Consider the following 20986-nt stretch of genomic DNA (forward strand, 5'->3'; position numbering starts at 1 on the left):
CTAGATACAAAGCAAAGGATAACCAGACTACAAACCCACAGCTCCAGAGAAGCTAGGAAACAAGGAGGACCCTAAGAGGGTTGTACAGATCACCTTGAGAAGGGGAAACAGAGGAGATTCTGATGAGTAAACTGGGGACAGGGGACAGGGCGGGCAATAGAGGGTAAAGGATGAGAACATGAGGGAACAGGATATTCGAGCTTAGGAGGGATGGAGTGGGAGAGGAATAAAAGAGATATCTTGATAGAGGGAGACATAATGGGGCAAGGGGGGAACCTTGTGCTAGGGAAGTTCCCAGGATTCCCCAAGGATGACCCCAGCTTAGACTACTAGAAACAGTGGTGAGGATGACTGAACTGGCCTACCCCAGTAATTAGATTGGTGAATACTCTGTCACCATAGAGCCTTCATCCAGGAACTGATGGAAGCAGATGCAGAGCTCCACAGCCAAGCACCAGGCCAAGCTCCAGGAGTCCAGTCAAAGAGAGGGAAGAGAGATTCTATGAGCAAGGGGGGTCAAGATCATAATGGGGAAATCTACAGAGACAACTGAACCAATCTCATAGGAACTCATGAAGTTTAGACCAACAGCTATGGAACCTGCATGGGACCAGACTAGACCCTCTGCACATGGGAGACAGTTGTGTAGCTGAGTCTGTTTGAGGGGCCCCTGGCAGTGGGGTCAAGATCTATCCCTGGTGCATGAGCTGGCTTTCTGGATCCCATTACTTATGGTCAGACACCTTGCTCACCCCTGATAAAGCAGAGAGGGGCTTGATTCTTCCTCAATGGAATGTACCAGGATTAACTGTCCCCCCCATGGGAGAACTTACCATATCGGAGGAGGGGATGTGGGAGGGAAGGTGGGGGCGAGTGGGAGGGGATGAGAGGGGCATCTGTGGTTAGTTTGTAAAATGAATAAAAAATAAATTATAAAGAATGATTATGAAATAAGTTTTCTCTAGTATACTAGTTGAGTCAATAAACTATAAAAAATACAAAAAAGGAGAAAATGATAAAGGGATCAGTTGGCAACTGGTGGAGCTTAATATCAGAGCATAGTCTCAAAAAGAGGAAGTCAAAGAGAGATCTATCAAAATCATTGTCATCCCTGAGACACAATGTCAGAGCTTCATGAGGGCAGGTACATCTTTCACTAAAATAATATTATTGTCATAAAACAAGCAAACAATAAAAAAGACAACAAATTTTAGAAGTGTTTCAGTACTCAAACCTGGGAAAATGTTTTCTAAGATGTCCAGTTTCCAACATTAAATTACAGAAAATGGAAAGAAACAAGAAAGACAAAACACTTTAAAAGTTATGCATCAGAAACTGCCTGAGAGGGGCTTGAGCTGTTGGATTTAGCAGACCAATTCTCTCAAAGAAACATGTTCAAAGAAAAAAGAAAATCACAATTAATGAAGTGAAAGAATACTGCCTGGACCTGGTGACCGAGACCTGGGATTTCAGATGGTTGGTAGCTAGTCTGTGTTTCCAGATTTCTGCTCTCTTATTTGAAGAATACAGTCTCATGGAGTACAAAGTGGCAGGGAACATTATGGGAAGCAAAGCTACAGAGCCAGTCAGTATACACTGCCAGAGTGAAGACACCGACTGTTGTTTGGTGCTTCCTTTTATGGAGTTCAAGAGGAGTAAGTGTTCAGTTATTAGGGGGTTAACTGAAAGTAATTCTGCTTTGATTGATGAATTAGGTCACATCATTTTTTCCCACTGTACATGTCCCTTCCCATAGTGTGCATGATTTTAATCATATGCACACACACCCAATTTTGTATATACATAAGATGATGCATTGGGGATTGCTTCTAAAAGTTCACTTGAAGACACAGTTTTGTCCCAGTGTGTGTGCTAGGCCCTAGATTCAACCTCAATAGTGTCCAGGGGAGACATGAAAACAGAAGGCAATTCAGGCCAGATCAGTTACCTATCTTTCCCACCTGGATACACTGGAAATATATTTGAATGGAAACTGTCTAAATGTAATTGTTGTTGTGGGAGGAGAAACCTATACCACTGTTAAAGGAGTACTCTATGTCTGGCTTGAAGTAGGTGGGGGCTGAAGTTGCTAGATGCATTGTTTGGAGATGTGTGTGTGTGCGTGCGTGCATGTATGTGTGAGTGTGAGTGTGAGTGTGAGTGTGTGTGTGTGTGTGTGTGTGTGTGTGTGTGTGTGTGTGTGTGTGTGTGTGCGCGTGTGTGTGTGCATGGTACATGCAGCTAAAAGAGCCAGGATGCCAAGTGGATTAATCTGAGGGGTATGAGTAAGAACTCAAATCCAGTGGAGTCCTAGGTTACTAACTATTCCTTATGCTAGACTGCCTCACAAGTACTCAGAAGACTGATATGGGAGGATTTGCAAATTCAGTTCTGCCTGGGATATATAGGAAATTTGAGGCCAGCCTGGGCAACTTAGTGAGACTGTCTCAAAATATAAAATGAAAAGAGGGCTGGGAATGTAGTTCTTGGGAACAGTACTTGCCCAGCATGTTAGGTTCTTGGTTCAATCCCAGTAGCGTCAAGGGGAGATGTGAAAATAAAAGGCAGACTATAGGGTTGAGGAGGAAAGGGTCTAGAGGAAAGATTGAAGAAAGGGGAGCAAGAGAGAGAGATGGGGAGGGAAGAAAGGCAAAATAAGTTTTCTCTCATATATATACGTATACATATATGTATATATATGACATGAATGTAGAGAGAGGACTCCTAGAAGAAAGAAAAAACCAGTGTGGAGGTGACATAGAGTCATTGGAGGACAAACATGAACAAGTTGCAATGATATACATGGATGGAATTGTCCTAATGACACTCGTTATTTTATAAGCTAACTAAAAAAATTACAGCAAACAAAAGTACAACAGAAAAGGTATTTGATGATCTTCAACATCTACCCAAGTTAAAAACATTCCACAAGCCTGGAACAAAAGAGAACTTCAACAATAAAACACATCTATGAAGAACTCAATGAGATACAATTTTGTATTTTCTAAGATAATGATCATTAAAAAGTCAGAAGACAGATAGCATTGTGGCACATATCTGTAATCTCAACACACAAGAAGCTGGGGTAGGATTGTCATGAGTTTGAGGTTAGCCTGAGCTATATAAAAAGATCTTGTCTCAAAAACCAAAATGAAAATTAAAAAAAAAATCTAAAAGCAAACTCTGATTGGTGAGGATGAGGAAAAGTGGTGTCTTAGTCAATGTTCTATTGCTTTGAAGAGACACCATGACAACAGCAACACTTGTAAAGGAAAGCATTTAAATGTGCCTTGCTTATAGTATCAGAGGTTTAGTCCAGTATCTGCATGGCAGGAAGCATGGCAGCACAAAGGCAGACTTGGTGTTAGAGGTAGCTGAGAGTTCTACATCAGTATCCATAGGCAGCAGGGAGAAGAGAGACACTGGGATTAGCATGAGCTTTTTTAATCCCAAAGTTCATCCCCCCTCCCCTGTGACACACTTTCTCCAACAAGGCCAGACCTACTCTTATAAGGCCATGCCTCCTAATCCCTCTCAAGTAGCACCACTCCTTAATGACCAACCATTCAAATATATGAGCCTATAGGGGCCATTCCTATTTAAACCACCACATGTGGGATCCACACTGCAATGAAAATGAAAAAGGGTCCTTAGTTAAGCATGTTTCTAGTTTTTGCGTGCTTTGGATTGAGTACTTTTATGATTCTATTTTATTTCACTTGGCTATGATGTTTTGCTATCACAGTCTAGAGTAAATTGATAACCTTCCATGTGTAGTATAGCCACACTGTTGTGTTGGGCCCTGACCCCCCTACTTCCTTGAGTAGCTGTTGCCTTGCTTGCTGACCTTGATCAGATGTCTTCCCTATGCTAATTCCCTGCGGGTTTCCTTCCTCCTGAACAGCCTACCGGAGGTTCCTTGTTTGTGTATCCTGCATTTGGTGTAAACAGCTAGGATACAAGAATGTAAAACATCTGTAGCAAACTTCTGCCCTCCGGGTTTCTCCCACTGTGCTGTAAGCCTGTATTTAAGGCCTCTTCCCTCCTTCAATAAATGGCATTTGGCATTCTACTGGGACAAATGTCCCACTGTCTTGTCTCTGTTTTTAATCCTCAGCCCCTTCCCTCGGATATGGTGAACGGGTGGTAGTGCGGGCGCTACACTGTTGCATCTTTTCAGTTCTTCCCTTCAATCTTAACACTCTTCTTGGTATCTGTTGTGCCATTTATGAATATTGTGAACCCTATAATGTATTCTTGTTAATTTTGCTTTATACCAAGGTTGACAAACTATAGTTCATCAGTTAAATCCAGATCATTGTTTGGGTAAATAAATATTAGAAAAGAACTTATGTGTTGTTTATTGTTGTTTTTCTGTGCATTGAGTAGCATGGCAGAGCTCATATGATCCAGAAAGTATAAAAAAAAATGAGGGATAATGTTGGGTCTCACTGTAGCTCCAGGTAGCCTAGAACTTGCCATCCACTTCACAGTGCTGGGATTGCAGATGTGAGCAGCAATGCCTGGCTCATAAATTGTGTATGATCTTGCTCTTTACAGAAAATTTGCTGATTCCTATTTTGGAAACCAACTATCTATTAAAGGCATTTATATAATATTTAATCATTTTAATAGTCATTCATGTAGTTATCAGTTCAGGTGTTTTTCATTAATTTGGTAATATCAGTTTCCCCCTTCTTGCAGGAATCTATACAATTTTTAAGATTGGAGGATAGCTGGTGATTATTTCATCTCTTCTGTGTCAAAAATTGCTTATATTTGCATTAATCAAAACATCTATTTTCACTGGGAAATATGAAAAAATCTCAAGTCGTAGGCTCAGAGGAGTCGTGGTATTACTTGGACATACACTGACCAAAATAAGACATGGCTGAGTACAAAATTAAGAGTTACAAAAATACAGGAAAGAAAATGTGAAGAACTGGCATTTATAATTTACTCTGCTATGGGTTGGAAAGTGAAATTTTCCTGATAATAGTCAAGACAACATTATGGCTGAGCCAGCATCCTGAATCTAGGTGGTTATTGATATTCTTTCTGGTGTATGAGTATAGACAATTTGTGGTTCTGGAGGGCTGCTATGAACGGTCTAACTCTCCATGATAGATTACATATCCATTCTTCAAGAACTCATTGAGTGCTGACTATATGTTAAAAATAGGTAGTTACTAATTCTCAAAAACCATGAGAAACATAGTCAATGCCCTGATGGAACATAAACAAAATTTAGATACAAATAGGTAAAAAAATTGATTTAATCTGTAATACATGTTATGAAGGAAATAGTGTCCTGATATGAACAATGAATGAGCTTCAAAAGATAAAGTGGCTGAGAGAAGCCCAGTATCAGGCAAGGTATTTTAAACACAACTGGATCTCCTCCAGAGAGGCTAATGAGGGGATAGCCTGCATACAGCAAATTGCTATCTGCAACTTCTAAGATATTGCTATGGTCTGAAAGTTTGTTCTCCCACCATTCATATGATGGTACTTTATTCCCCAGTGAAATATCATTAAGAAGTGGGACATTCAGGAGATTAATTACTTAATTAGTGAAAGGAATTGGTGCCATTACAAAAGAGGCCCGAGGGAGCTTGATTGCACTACATGCCAAATGAGGACATACAGAAGTCATAGTCTGATGATCAGGCCCTACTAGGCTCCAAATCTTCTAGTGCCTTGGTTTAGGGCCTCTCTGTCTCCAGATCTGTAAGCAACACAATTCTGTTGTTCATAAACTACCTAGTTTACAGTATATTGTTACAATATACTGAGTGGTTTAAGATGTATGCAATATCCAGGAGGGAAAAAGGTGTAGTGTAGTGGAGTTGAAAAGGTATGGGGGAAAAGTGGGAAAGATCTTGAATGTAGAGAGAGGCTACAGACAGAGCCAGGGCTAGGGAGGTGGAGATAGAAAGCCAACTAGAAGGATGACATCTCTGGGCTCATTTTAAAGCCAAGACCTGGGAATTTAATTTCATATGCTTTGGGGAGAGAAACTGTTGCATAGACAATTCTCTGAGCTTTTGAGGCATGTACTACCTAAATTGTGTGCCTAGCATAGGTTAAGCCAGGAAATTAAAAAAAAATTATTCATCTACTAGCAAGCAAACATTTGAAACTATAAAGCTTTCCTCAATCCCTGGTTCTTGATTCATTCTCTGCTTTGTGTCATGCAGCAGAGCACTTTCGACAGAAATCATATATGGAAATTTTGTTGTCTACCTTCCAAGGCTCTAATATATATTCTTTAAGCACTTTGTTAGGGCCAGTGAGATAGCTCAGCAGGTAAAGGTCCTTGCTGCCAAGCCTGACAGCCCAAGTTTGATCCCTGAGACCCACAAGACAAAAGGTGAGAACCAGCAAGTTGTCCTCTGACATCCACATATGCATGTGAGCACACATACGCAAGATTTTTTAAAAAGTGCTTTAAAAAATCACTGTGTTTGCACAGCCTCATTGAGCCTTTCTTTCCTCATTTGTAAAATGAGTGGTGCAGTCAGGATGTAGATGGAGGGTTTTGCTGCCTAAGCTTTGGGGAAGCAGAGCAGAAAGAACATTAAACCTGATATTCACTATTGCAATCAGTTTGCTCCACATCAAATGGTAGCATGTTGTGTGTCCTGAGTTGTATAGCTTCTAATGCCATCACAATTAATGTGAATAAAACTAGATGTTTTTTTTTAAATAAAGAATGTTATTGTGTTTTCCTCCCTTTAAACATAGGCATAATTTTTAAAATTCCAAGCAAATAAAGTGTTTTTTATTTTTTTTTTTTTGCCTGTACCCAACTTCCTTAGTCCGGGCTACCCCAATCTCTTAGCTCAGTCAAATAGTCTGTCTGTTTTCTCTGCTCCATGCCCTTGTCTGTGAACAAAGTTGGAGACTTCTCTTCTCTATTCCCATCCTTGCTGCAATGCCTCATCTTACTTGCTCATTATTTCAGCTGTATTCCCAATGTTCTCTCATTTTTCCTCCTATGTGTCCACCCACATCTCCACCTACAGTGTCTATAATGTGCTTTCTATCTGCTGTAGCTTAATAAAAGAGAAATTATGCTAATTTTATTCAAACCTTAAAAAGTAAAACCTGTGCCAGTATTATTCTGCCCCTCTCTCCTTTATTTATTCATTTCAAAAGAAAAAGTGTCTAATAATCTCAGAAAATTATACTTGTACAATGTTACCCACTTTCTGATTTTTCCTTTCAATTAAGTAGCTTTTCCCAATGAATTTTAGATAGAGTAAGAAAGCTAGCTTTCTGAGAAGATTGGTTTTTGATGGAGCTAGGGGCCTGGGTCCAGGACAATTCTGGTATCAATTCATAATCTTGGTGCCTGAGAAGGACCATGGTTTCTGGAGACAATCCTTTGATTGACATTAGAGTAAAACCAGAAGTACATCCGGTGAAGCCTTTGACAGGCTAGAGATTTGGTTTATCTCAGTGTCTAGAAGAGGGATGTTTTAGAAGAGGCAGAACCCAATTTTTTGAGGTATTACTTGGATAATGATACACACATGGAAGATTGGGTTCCAAGACACGTCTCTCACTAAAGGAGGAATCTACTCCATAGAAAAACAAGTGACAAGCATTGAGGAAGGGCTTAGAAGGAAGATAGAACCAGTGGTTGGAAACTCAAAGATAAGTCTCAGAGAAGGCATGGTTCCAACTGGGAACAATTACATAAGATCCAGTGTGTTGTCCAACCTCATTCTTCCCTGTGGTTCCACAAAATTCTCCAGAAAACTTGTACAACTTGGTGTGACTTTGTTTCTTGAAGTCATATGTTAAGGGGACAAGTGTTCATCAAGTGAAGCTCAGGCCAGAACCATACTCAAGGCTCAGGGATGAGCACTTAAGTTGGCACTTTCATTATGTTTTGTTTAGTTTTTCTTTTCCTAGGAGTCAAGTGACATCATCGTCAAAGGGACCTTTAAAGGTATTAATGTGTGGAGAATGTTATGTTGCAGGCTGCATAGATCCGTCATGTTAACATAGTATCTACATGATGCCAGGATAAACAGGCAATTATGTTCCCATCAGAGTAAAGGGCAATCACATCAACTACTGAACAGATCACAGAATTGAAAACACATGCATTGTCTAATTAAAATTTTCCTGTATTCATTAATTGTGTAACATTTCTATATTTTGCTCCACCCATCACTGTTTTTAGCTGTTTTTTGTTATTTACAGTGGCTGCCCCTTAAGCATCTGCTTTCCTAATCAGAGACTGCAACTCTGCAGCTACCAACAGCCGCAAGGGCCACAGCCCAAGGGAATTCCATTCCCTCAGGCACAGATTCTTTCAAAGCTATCAAGGGAAACTTTATGTAGATCTCTAGCCCTCCAAAGAACCCCCTCTTCAAAGGTTGAGGTGGAACTCTGCTTGCTCAGAGAGGCTGAATAGCAATCCAACCTTCTCCCTTTGCTGGCCCGTCCAAAAAACCCAACGGTCCTTCTGTTTAGTCCACACTTAAGAGCCCTAGTTACATGTGGTTCCTCCCTACCACTTACTGTCAGCTACTTGCTGACTCAGCCTCCTACTCACTGGTTAATTTTATTTAATCAAACAAAACAAAACAAAACAAAATCCGTAACACATCCTTGCATTGTTAACAAAAACAGTAGAATAAAATACAACACACTTTTGAAAGGACCAAGCAGATGCCATAACAGGCTGCTCAGTCTTCTCTCAGAGATCAGGTCTCAATTTCAGTTTCCTGAGACTGAGCAAGCAGTCTCTGAGAGGGCCGTGAACAAAAGACATAGTCCTTGCAGTAGCTCCCTTTCTGCATGTACTCTGACTGCTCAACGTTCAGCCAGGTGTTTACTGTCTGGGACCCCTCACCAACTTAGAGTTATGTGCATGAGTCAAGGACAGAGCCTAGACCACTGAGCCAGCCCCCACAGTCAGTATATGCTAGGCCAGCCAGCTCCCATGGCAGCTCAAGGACAAAGCCTGGGACTTGTGCCAGACTGCCCCCAAAATGATAATTGTAACCCCCAACCAGTAAATTCAAAGGTTACATACTCTCACCCAATTAAAAGAGAACAGAGACCTTCAAAAATAAAAATAAACCAATCCGAGTTGCACCCATGCCAAATTCCCAACCACCTTGAAGAGCTTGTGGGTTTTGCCTTTAAAAAGCTAGCCTCACAAAGAAAGAGCAACTCCTCCCTGTCTCACTCTATTGGGTGTAGGAATAAGTTCCCTGTCTAGACTTGTATCTATAGAATAAACCTTGCTTTTGCATTTTGGACACCTCGGTCTTTGGTGGTCTCTTTGGGGTCATGAACCGGGCATAACACTTTAAAATAATATTCCACAACACATCACCTTTGTCTTTCTAGACGTTTATATCTGAGAGATCTTTTATTTCTTAGATGAAAACATAAAGGCTGAGGAATTTGTCCAAGAGTAAGCAATTAGCTATTGATGAAGCAGGGCTGGACTTTGAGTGCCCCCCACCCCCACCCCGCCAGGTCTCTTTGCATAAGTCTTTGCAGTTAGTACTGGGTAGAAAGCAAATGCAATGCTTGGATTTAAATGAACTGAACCTTACAAGACAGGAGAAGGTTCAAAGAGAGGGAGAACAGAAAGTCAGAAGGGAGGAGGAAACATGTTTTAAAGTTCTTGTGTGTCCCTACCATCATTGTATTGGAAGAGTAGATCAAAAAGTACACCTGGAAAGTTCTGCTCTTTTAACCTGTCCCAGATCCCACTTACCTTACATCGCAGACACATTTGAATCTACCAAGTGTGATCATACTGATAGAGATGTTTTATAAATAACAGGCCGGGTGGTGGTGGTGCACGCCTTTAATCCCAGCACTCGGGAGGCAGAGACAGGTGGATCTCTGTGAGTTCGAGGCCAGCCTGGGCTACCAAATGAGTTCCAGGAAAGGCGCAAAGCTACACAGAGAAACCCTGTCTCGAAAAACCAAAAAAATAAATAAATAAATAAATAAATAAATAAATAAATAAATAAATAAATAACAGAAGCAAGGCCTAAGTGGACAAAGGTACTTTCCACTAACCCTGACCATCTTGAGTTCAGTCTCTGGGACACATAAGGTGGAGAGAGAGAACTGACTCCTGCAAGTTGTATCTCCAATATGCACCATGGCAGGTTCGTATGCACACACACACACACACACACACACACACACATTCAATGAGAGAGAGTAAAAAAAAACCCCACAAATAACAAGTCTAATGAAAGCAAACCAACTACTATTCATTTTAACATAAAATACAGTGATCTTTTCTAATGGTTTGGCATCCTCCCTGTAATATTGGACATAGTGTATCAGTCCTACTGTAGCTTCTTCTTAGAGAAGAAATGGCTCATGGGTTTGATACATAAAATATTTAAAAAAGGCTTCAGAAAATAACAGAACATACTCCTGTAATCCTAGCACTAAGAGCTAAAGTTATTTTGCTATCTTGGTTGCTCATTTAAAAAACAAGTTAAGGGGGATAGAGAGATGACTCAGTGGTTAAGAGCACTGGGCTGCTCTTCAAGAGGATCTAGATTTGATTCCTAGTACTCACATGGTGGCTCACAACCATGGAACTCCAGTTCCAGAGAATCTGATACCTGTAGATGTAACTAACTGTCTTATTAAATAAGAAACACAGAGCTGATTCAGAGAAGAAAGCCAAGAGGTCAGAGCTAAGAGCCTTACCCTTCCTGCTTCAGCCGAGAGCTCTCAGAAAAAAGGGACTGCTTCCTGTGTGTATGTCTTTATATAGTCTAGCTGTTCTGCCTTCTCATTGGTTGTAAACCCAAATACATGACTGCCTCTGTAGAGACTTCCAGGTCTTCTATGGTTGGTATTGAGATTAAAGGCGTGTGTCTCCAGTGCTGGCTGTATCCTTGAACATACAGAGATCTACCTAGCTCTGTCTACCAAGTGCTGGGATTAAAGGCGTGCACCACCACCGCCACGCTCTTGCTATGGCTTTAATAGCTCTGACCCCTCGGCAACTTTATTTATTAATATACAATTAAAATCACATTTCAGTACAAGTAAAATACCACCACAGATACCCTTTTCTGTTTTCCACAGGCACCAGGCATACAGGTGGTGCACATACATACACGCAGGCAAAATACCTATACATATAAAATAAAACAAAATTAAAGATATTGTTGGAGCCCCATTACTGAGATGTTTCCTTTATCTCCCCTACTTTGTAGGGATTGTTACTAACTCTCAATTCTCATATAAAAATCCCCATCGTGTTTCGGACTCTCATGAACTATTCACATATGTGTAAGCTATATTTTTGTATTTGGAACATATGGTTATGGATAGAATTCTATTTCCCTCTTCAATTAACATGTTGAAGTTATGACTTCCAGTAGCTCAGAATGTGAATTTATTTGAAAATATGATTGTTACAGATGCAATGAGTTAAGATGAAGGGCATAGTGAAGTAGGGTGTGCCTTTAAGCCATTATGACTGGCATGTTTATAAAAAGAAAGTTTGGATAAAGACACAAAGAAGGAATGTAATGGGAAGATGAAGGCCACAATGTACAAACCAAGAAATGTCAAAGATGAAAAGCAAACCATCATGGTGTAAGGGAGAGTCATGGAGTGAATTCCCCACGTCACAGCTCTCAGCGAATCCCAATTTTGAAGATATCCTTTAAATTTTTTCCTTACAATATATTTCAATCACATTTCCCCCTCTCCAAATCTTCACAGGTCCTCCCTACCTCCTTTCCCATCCAATGTCATATCTTGAACTTAGCTCTTTAGCTTCTAAAGCTATAAGTGTCAGTTGTTTAAGCTCTTAGTTTGTGGTACTTTATTACACCAATGCTAGCACATGAACACATGTGTATATACAGCAGTGCTCAGCAAATGTTTTTTTTGTGTGTGTGTGTGTGTGTGTGTGTGTGTGTGTAGAGTTACATAGCAAGTATTTAAAACTTTTCTGGTTACATACAGCCTCCTCTGCTACATCTTCCAGCCCAGTGGTTCTCAACCCTCCTATTGCTATAACTATTTAATACAATTACTTATTCTGTGGTTATCCCCAACCAAAAATTTATTTTTTTTGCTATTTCATAGTTGCAATTTGCTACTGTTATGAATCATAATGTAAATATCTGTTAAGCAGGATATCTGATATGCAACCCCTGTGAAAGGGTCATTCAGGCCCCAAAGGTGTTGAGACCTACAGATTGAGAACCACTGCTCTAGCCCCTTCTCCTTCCACTTCCTCTCCTTCCCATTGAATACACACACCAAACAAAGCAAACTGAATAGATTTTTAGAACCATACAAAAACACAAAACAGATTTGGCCCAAGATTCTGAACCCCTGAAGGTAGGTGTTTGCATGCTGGCCTTTTAGTACATGTTATGTTTCTGATTTTTTTCATGGCATTTTATTTACTCAGCAGCTGCTTTCTTATGGAAAGAACACATGATTTTTATAATTTTATTGATGGAAATGCTTTTAGAACATACAATTCCTATTATATCCCTCAAATGTTGCTATATAAGATTTCCATGCACAGTATGGTACTAAATACATATTTAACTATAGTGAATATAAAATTATACTTTTAAACATTTTAAATATTTATATATATTACCATTAAGCATATATTATTTTTAATATTGTATTTTCATATTATAAACATAGTTCTTTCACTTTTACATGATGTATAATACTTCAGTTGTACATATAAATGACAATTAATTTGTCAGATACTCTAACAAGAGGAACTATTCATTCATCTAGTTCTCAACAAAGGATGAAGGAGTATCAGCCAGGCACTGAGCACTGTATTAAATGCTGTGGAGTCAGCAGGGGAAAACACATTCTGTTTTCAAGGATCTTACATTCTAGTGGGAAGACACAAGAGACAAATGAATTTATATTTTATCAGGTGTCACAGAGGTTGCAATGTTTGTCCCTCAGCCTGGGACAGTTCTTCCCACACCTTCAGTTAAATGCTTTGTGCATTTTCCTCAGCCTCTGCATGAATTCCACCCTGTCTGAGAAATCTTCTCCTGCCCTGTTTAAAACAACTTTGCTTCTCAAGAGGTTTCTTCCTTTATTACATTTCCATAACCTGTATGACTATCTGGTATAATACATATTTGTTGAGCACTTTATAAAAGTATTTACAGAAATTATGTTACCAAAGCACTAAAACTCAGTTCCAAAGTGTCAAGGATTTTAACATAGAAATGAAAAGCTTGGCTTAATTCTTGCTGGTTAATGGTTTTGCCATTCAGAGTTCTCTAACTAGATGTATAGTTGAAAATCAAGAAAACTAACTAGATGAACAGATTATAACTAGAACTATACCCTTTTCTATGAGATGGAGAGAAGAGAAGTATTAAATAACTGGTTTATGCAATTGTAGAAGTTTGGTTAATAAAAATATCTAGAATAGGCTTGTGGCAAGCTGGACACTTAGGGAAGGTTTTCAGTCTAAGTCCAAAGAGGCTCTGATAAAATTCTCCATGCTTGAGGGAAGCCATTCCTGGATTTATTCAATCCATCCATAGATTAGGCCCACTCACACATAGAAGGAATCTGCTTTACTCTAAATTTAAAAGCCACTTTCACAGAATTATCAGAACTGATGTCTGAGGGAGGGAAGATGGCAGGATAGCCAGCAGTTCATTGTGACCTACATACCAAAACCAAAATATCAGGCCAGTAGCTACTTCACAAGTATGCACACTTGTGTATAAGCACCTACACACACACAAACATGCACACATAGAAACATATGCACAAATACATACACACAAATATACACACATATACTCCAGCTTTTTATGTGGGTTCTAGGAATTGAACTCATGTCTTCATGTTGCATGGTAAGTACTTTACTGACTCAGCTATCTATGTCTTTGAGATGCAAAATTTCTACTTTGTTTCTACTATAAGTCATATCACTGGATGTACAGATAAAGGATTAAAGACTGCTTACTGCTATGGAGGAATTCCTCAGATCAATAGTCTATCTGACACTAAAAATAGATCAATGTAAATGAAAGCTAAAGAATCTTTAAGTGTTTTCATTTACATTATACATAGTTGTGTAGGTGTATGTACTGTTTGTCTACATGTGTGTTTGTTACACTCATATACTGTTCAGAAAATATAAAATGATCTTACAATGTGTGAGTGCTCCCATAGAATCAGCCAAAATTCTTTTCTCTCACAGGGCTTGGATAAATCCTTAACAAATAAGTTAATTTCTATTTTGGCAGTAAGAGCAAATAAAATGTCTCCAGGACTGGAAACACGCTTTGCCTATGTTTATATTTATAGCTGATGTTTCAAATACAGTCTATGTAAAAACATAGAAAATGCTTCAAATACAGCTCCCCTCTGTTTTTGGTTGTTTTTACTCTTTTACTCTTTTGGGGGCCTGCCACCCAGCTCCCAAATAAATACACATAGAGACTTACTATTACTTATAAATGTCCAGCCTTAACTTGGCTTGTTTCTTGCCAGATTTTCTTATCTTTAAAGGTAGATGGGATAGCATCTACCTTTTGCCTCTCAGCTTTTTCCTTTTCTTATTTCTGTAATCTTACTTTCACTCTTATTCTGTGACTAGCTGTGTGGCTGGGTAGTTGGCCCCTAGCATCTTCCTCTCCTTGTTCTCTTGCTTTCTTCTTTTCCTCCCAGATTTCTCCTTCTATTTCTTTCTGCCTGCCAGTCCTGCCTATGCTTTCTCCTGCCTTGCTATTGGTTGTTTAGTTCTTTAGTAGACTATCAGATGTTTTAGGCAGGCAAAGTAACACAGCTTCACAGAGTTAAACAAATGCAACATAAAGATGCTACATATCTTTACATCATTAAACAAATGTTCCATGAACAAATATAACACATCTTAAAATAATATTCTACAACACCCCTAATTTTCATTAAGTTCAAAGTCATTTCATTTTGTTAAGAAAAAAAATATTGTTTTCTAAATTTAGAAACTTATAATTAAAAATAAGGCAAGCAGAAACCAAGTAGGTGAAAGAATATAATATTGCAGGTATGAAAATACACTTGGGGGGTTAAGGGGGAAAGGATAAAGAAAAAAATATTTTTGGATGAAAATGAATTTTTCACGGTAAAATAGTTTTGTACTAAAAGTATAGAATTATTCCAAAATGGAAAGAGAAAAAGGTAAAACCAAGAAGTTAAAGCATGTCACATAGGGGGTTGTGAAAGATGAAACACTAAAAAAAAAAAGCATGTGTGAGATTAAGTTGACAATTTAAACATTTCCAAGGATCAAATTTTGCTAGGTGATTACTCCATCATTTAATGTGTTCTAGACATTAGAAGGAAGGTGCAAAAGTAGACAATGGGACCCTAGCACCCCTAAACCACCTTTGAAATTTTGCTTTGGGGTTTTCAACTATAGGGGTAAAATAGAAGCAGTCAAAAGGGTTCAGAGGAAGTGATGACAGGTACAAGAACAAGCCTTAGCCCTTGAGCTAAAATTTCCTCTGACGAGGGAAACTCTATCTCACAGAGGAATCCCAGACAGAGGATTCTAAAGGGGCAAAACCCTATCACTGACCTTGTCCCTGGAGAAGACTCTCTCCTAGCAGCCATGAATTGTTTGTAGCTCTTCTTCTAGGGGTAGGGCCCTGTGTGATTTCTCACATCCACGATGGCATGTTAATTGGTTTTGTCATTGTACAGGCCTTGTTAAAGCAGCCATTTTGTTGGAATTTCATGGATATAGCTTCCCTGTTGTATACAGAAGACACTATCTCAAGTAGATGTCATAGTACTCTGGCTTTTACAATGTTTCCTGAACTTTAGGTTTAGGGGTTGTGTTATAGATGTTTCTACTGGGGTTGGGCATCCCACTGTCAGTTGTGGTAACCCCACAGTCAGTTGTTGTCTGCATTTTGACCAGTTGTAGCTCTTTGTAATGGTTTCTGTTTCCTGTAAAAAGAAGCTTCTTTGATGAGAATTAAGAGCCACACTTCCCTGTAAGCATAATGATAGCTTTTTAGAATGTATTTACTAGTTTAGGAAATGGCAGTAGTAGATTTTTCTTTAGCGTCCATGACCTCATCACCCACAAATAGTTTGCTGGGTTATCAGCATCAGGGATGAATTTCCTCCATTGAGTGAGCCACAAGTCCAATTAGATTCAGTTGCTTTCCCTTAATATATAAGGGCTACTATCACACCTGTGCTGGTCAATTTTATTTTCAATCACCTTGACACAAGCTAGAGTCATGGGAAGAGAACCTTAACTGAAGGATTACCTTCATCAGGTTGCCTACAGCAAACTCTGTGGGGCATTTTCTTGTTTGATGGTTGATGTGAGAGAGCTCAACAGAATGTGGGTGGTACCACCTCTGGGTCCATAGTCTTAGGTGGTATAAGAAAGAAGACTGAACAAGCTATGGAGAACAATACAGTAAGCAGTATTCCTCCATGGTCTCTGCCTCAGTTCCTGCTTCCAGGTTTCTTCTTTGAGCTTCTGCCCTGACTTCTCTCTGTGATGGAGTATGACCTGGTATTATTAACAAGATGAAATAAACCTTTTCCTCCACAAGTTGGCTTTCCTCGGTGTTTTATTACAGAAACAGAGAAGCAAGCTAGGATACATGTCAGTGAGCCTTTTATTTTCTGGTAGAGAAACTTTCATGAACTCCACTTTGAAGGTTAAGAGTTGGTTCTTCAGTGAAAATACCTGGCTGAACAGATTTATTTTCTGGGGAAGCTTTTTAGTTGTCAATTCTGTTTTTCTAATTGGTATGGGACCATTCAGATGATCCATTTCATTATTTGGGTTTGGAGTAATTTCAGTTTTTGAAGACTGGGTTTACTTAGTCTACACTGTTAATTTTATGTACATAGAGTAATTGTAATACTGCCTTGTTATCTTTACCAGTAGCTGTATGCAATGACCAATTTTGCTCCTGTGACTGGTGATTATATCATCTCTTTTTATATTTGTTAATTATGCTAGAACTTCATCAATCTTTCAAAGAAAGATTCTCTACTTTATGATTTGTGTGTGCATGTGTTGTGTCCTGCTCAATCACTCAACATCTTATTCCCTTGAGACAGGGTCTCTCATTGAATTCGAAGTAAGGCTGGCAACCAGCAAGCCTCAGTGATCCTCTTGTCTCTGTTCCTAACAGTACTGGCATTACAGGCTGGCACCACTATGCCTGGCTTTTTACATGGTTGCTTGCTGTGGGATGGTCTGTATGTCAAATATGTTGCTGATTGGTCAATAAATAAATCACTGATTGGCCCGTGGCCAGGCAGGAAGTATAGGCGGGACAAGGAGGAGAATAGAGCTGGGAAGTGGAAGGCTGAGTGAGGGAGACACTGCCAGCCGCCATGATGAGAAACAGCATGTAAAGATGCCGATAAGCCATGAGCCATGTGGCAAGGTATAGATTAATGGAACTGGATTAATTTAAGCTGTAAGAACAGTTAGCAAGAAGCCTGCCACGGCCATACAGTTTGTAACCAATATAAGTCTCTGTGTTTACTTGGTCGGGTCTGAGTGGCTGTGGGACTGGCGGGTGACAGAGATTTGTCCTGACTATGGGCCAGTCAGGAAAACTCTAGCTACAGTTGCTGGAGATTTGAACTCAAGTTCTCATGCTTGCACAGCAAGCACTCTTACCTGTTGGGTCCTGGCCCACAGGGAACTTAGGTCTCCCAAGAAGGGACGAGCTGGAACTGAGGAAAGGTGCTTGCCTGTTCCCCAGCCCATCCTCCCAACCCCCAGACAATCAGACAGCAGTGGGGAGTCAAGTTAAGCAAGGACTCGTTTATTTAGAAACAGCAAGCTCTTTTAAAGCATAAAGAAAACAAAGCTTGGGAAGGATAGATGCCCATTGGGCCAATCAGCTTAAAGGTTGCCCAATCATGCACCTAGTCTACAGTATTTACAGTGTTGTCCATGAGGGAATCATGTACTGACATCATCTCTCTTGATCTGAAGCTCCAATCACATCTTTTTGTAAACAACTTGGGTTCCACCCTCTACACTTTCCCTCAGGGCCATCTTTACTAGCACCTGGCTCCATAGCGCCCCTTCCAACACACACCCACTGAGCCATCTTCCCATCCTCTGTTGTTTGTTTTTACACAAATTTCATTTAGTTCTGCTCTTGTTTATAGTATTCTCTCCCTTCTGCTGTGACTAGCTTTTTTAAATTCCCACTGTCTTGATTCCCCTGTTATGACAAGACTACCCTTTCTTCCCTAAGTTACTTTTTGTCAGGTTAATTTTTTTATCACAACAACAGAAATGAAATAATAAATGTCATATGCCTTCAACTTTAAATATTTGAGGAGGTTTGTTTGGTAAGTATTTGGAGACATTTGAAAATAATCTGTGTTCCACTGTTGTTGGGTGGAATGTTTTATTAAATCAAGTTGGCTGATTCTATTATTGAGTTCACAATCCTTGCTGATTTCCCCTTTGTTGATATTTTTGAAAGAGGGCTTTTAAAGTATCTAACTAAAACTCAGTTTTTTTGTTGATTTGTTCAATTTTTAAAGCAATTTCTGCTTCACACACTGTAGTAAATATTCCTTGTTTATTCCTAGGGTTCCTTTTCATTTATTATTATTTCTTTAGAAGTCTCTAAATTTTATTTGTGTTTCAAAAAGCCATATTTGGGTTTTTTGTTCTCTATATTTTCTCTATTCCCTTAGATTTTTCTCTATTCCAATAGACTCAATACTAGTCTATTTTTTTTTCATTTTTTTGTAATTAGTTTTTCTGAGATCAATTTTCAGACTTCTTTCTTCATATGTTTGTGGTTGAAGGTCCAATTATTTTCTCTACATGCTGCCTCATCTCACAAATTTTCATATGTGGCATAAGTTATTAGTTAAATATTTTCTCATTAAAATTTTTATTTATTAATCAAAAGAAGTTAGGTTTTCACTGTTGGATACCACTGAGGTCACACACATGAGGCCTGTCCACCACAGACAAGCACTATATAGTCTTTTACCTGTTGGCCACCCTCGAGGACAGTTCCTCTCCCTATCCCAAAAATATCAAGAAGACCCTAGATAGTTTGGACATGGATGTGGACAATGATGGGCTCAACAAGGTCATTAGTGGGCTAAATGGAAAAAAATATTGAAGATGTCATTGCCCAGGGTGTTGACAAACTCGCCACTGTGCTGACTGGTGAAGCTGTGGCTGTTTCCGCTGCACCTGGCTCTGCCCTTCCTGCCACTGGTTCTGCCCCTGATGCAGCAGACAAGAAAGACGATACATGAAGGAGTCTGAGGAGCCAGATGATGACTTGGGATTTGACTTGTTTAAGTTCCTACTCCTCATAAATAAAGCCTCTTTCTATATTCTGAAAAAAAATGGCTTTGACATTTTCATGCATGTATGCAATGTATCTTGGTCATATTCACCTCGACTCCCCCTCTAAGTCCTCCCAAACCCCTCTCCTATGGCATCTTCCTCCTAACTTCATGGTCTCCTTATTTATTTTATGAGCACAGATGCTAGTTTTAATTATTATTTCTCCATGGACCAATAATTACTACAACCACTATTTAGTTTTTCAAGCACAATATTTTAATTGTATATAAAACTATCTTTTCACTGTTAAATATTCCTAAATTAATGTCACCATATCAATCAAATTGAACTGTTGCTCTAATGGAGTTGGAGTTAAACCACCCTGTAATGAGTGTTACGGCCATCAGATTTTCACATCTATATACAAGAAGTCTGCTCCCCAGATCAAACCAACTGCCACTAATTTAGTTCTAGTCCCTAAAACCTTTTATCACACTTTAATTTCCATTATTTGCTTTTGTTGGTTCTTCTTGGGCCAGCCTAATCTGATTCACCTTCCTCACTATACACCAAGAGTTTACTTTCTGATAGACAAATGCAATCCCATCATTCCCTATTTAATAGCTTCAAGAAGATGCTAGACTTTCTAGAACAGCAAATTATTAAGCACTGTCTTGAAGTTTTCACATATGGGCTCATTTATTCCTAACCTCCTGCCTCCAATTACAGAAATTTAAGCTCTCCTGAGTGTCTAGAACAGTTTCTCTATCCCACTCTTGTAATTGGAACAGGGTTCTCTGACCCTGTGTCTTTCAACTTGCATTGAGTCAGCTGTATCTGCAATAAATACAGTTATCTTGTATGTATGTGTTTGTGTATATGCATGCATTTGCTTAGGCTTTTTCATATAGCATGAGAAGTGTAAAGATGACTTTCAACCATACAGTGGGACAGATTCATCATTATAAATTCCCATGGAAGCTTTTTCTTCACTTCATCTCAGACTGTGACAATTTTCATTGTAGTTTTTCCTTTCCTTTTCTTTCTTTTTTTCTTGTGGATAGTATTTGGTTTATTCATTAGAAATACAAAAACAAAAACCAAATGGGTCTTAAGTACAAAACAAGATGCTTTTGTTTTCAAGGGTTAAAAGCACTCTTGAAAAATTTAAAATGGGAACACGGATGACACAAAGCTATTTCTCCCAGAAATACATGAGCAAATATAATATACACATGGAATTTATTATACACAGATCAAGATCATTCAGGGGCGAGACAGGACCACAGAGCCCTGTGTATGTCACAGCTCCAACATGGCAGACAATGAGGATGGTGGGAGTATGTGTCTGCATCTGGGCACAGAAGTGAATTGCAATTAAGACCCAGGTGCATAAAATAGAAAACTCACTTCCACATTAGAATACTGACAGAATTCAGCCACAAAGTAGAGCCACAACTGTAGTGGGTAGCCATTCCAGCTTTGATCTGGAAGTTCCAACCCCCATTGAGGCTTCGGTAACTGTCACACCTACAAGGCGAGGCCAAGGGAGGATCCTGAAGACCTGAGATCCAGATGGGTGAGCTCTCTCTGTTCCTGGACCCTGGACGGTGGAGGTTGATGGAGCAGAGCTCCAGAGAACACCGCTGGACT

General features: G+C 39.4%; 1 pseudogene; it reads left to right on the forward strand.

Annotated features, from left to right (window-relative positions):
* The first annotated feature begins 15179 nt into the window (after nucleotides 1-15179).
* On the forward strand, nucleotides 15180-19460 carry LOC128113566 (60S acidic ribosomal protein P2-like; annotated as a pseudogene).
* The last annotated feature ends 1526 nt before the right edge of the window (nucleotides 19461-20986 follow it).

The sequence above is a fragment of the Peromyscus californicus genome, unplaced genomic scaffold (assembly GCF_007827085.1).
Source record: "Peromyscus californicus insignis strain IS unplaced genomic scaffold, ASM782708v3 Scaffold_10__1_contigs__length_136768540, whole genome shotgun sequence".
Lineage (NCBI taxonomy): Eukaryota > Metazoa > Chordata > Mammalia > Rodentia > Cricetidae > Peromyscus > Peromyscus californicus.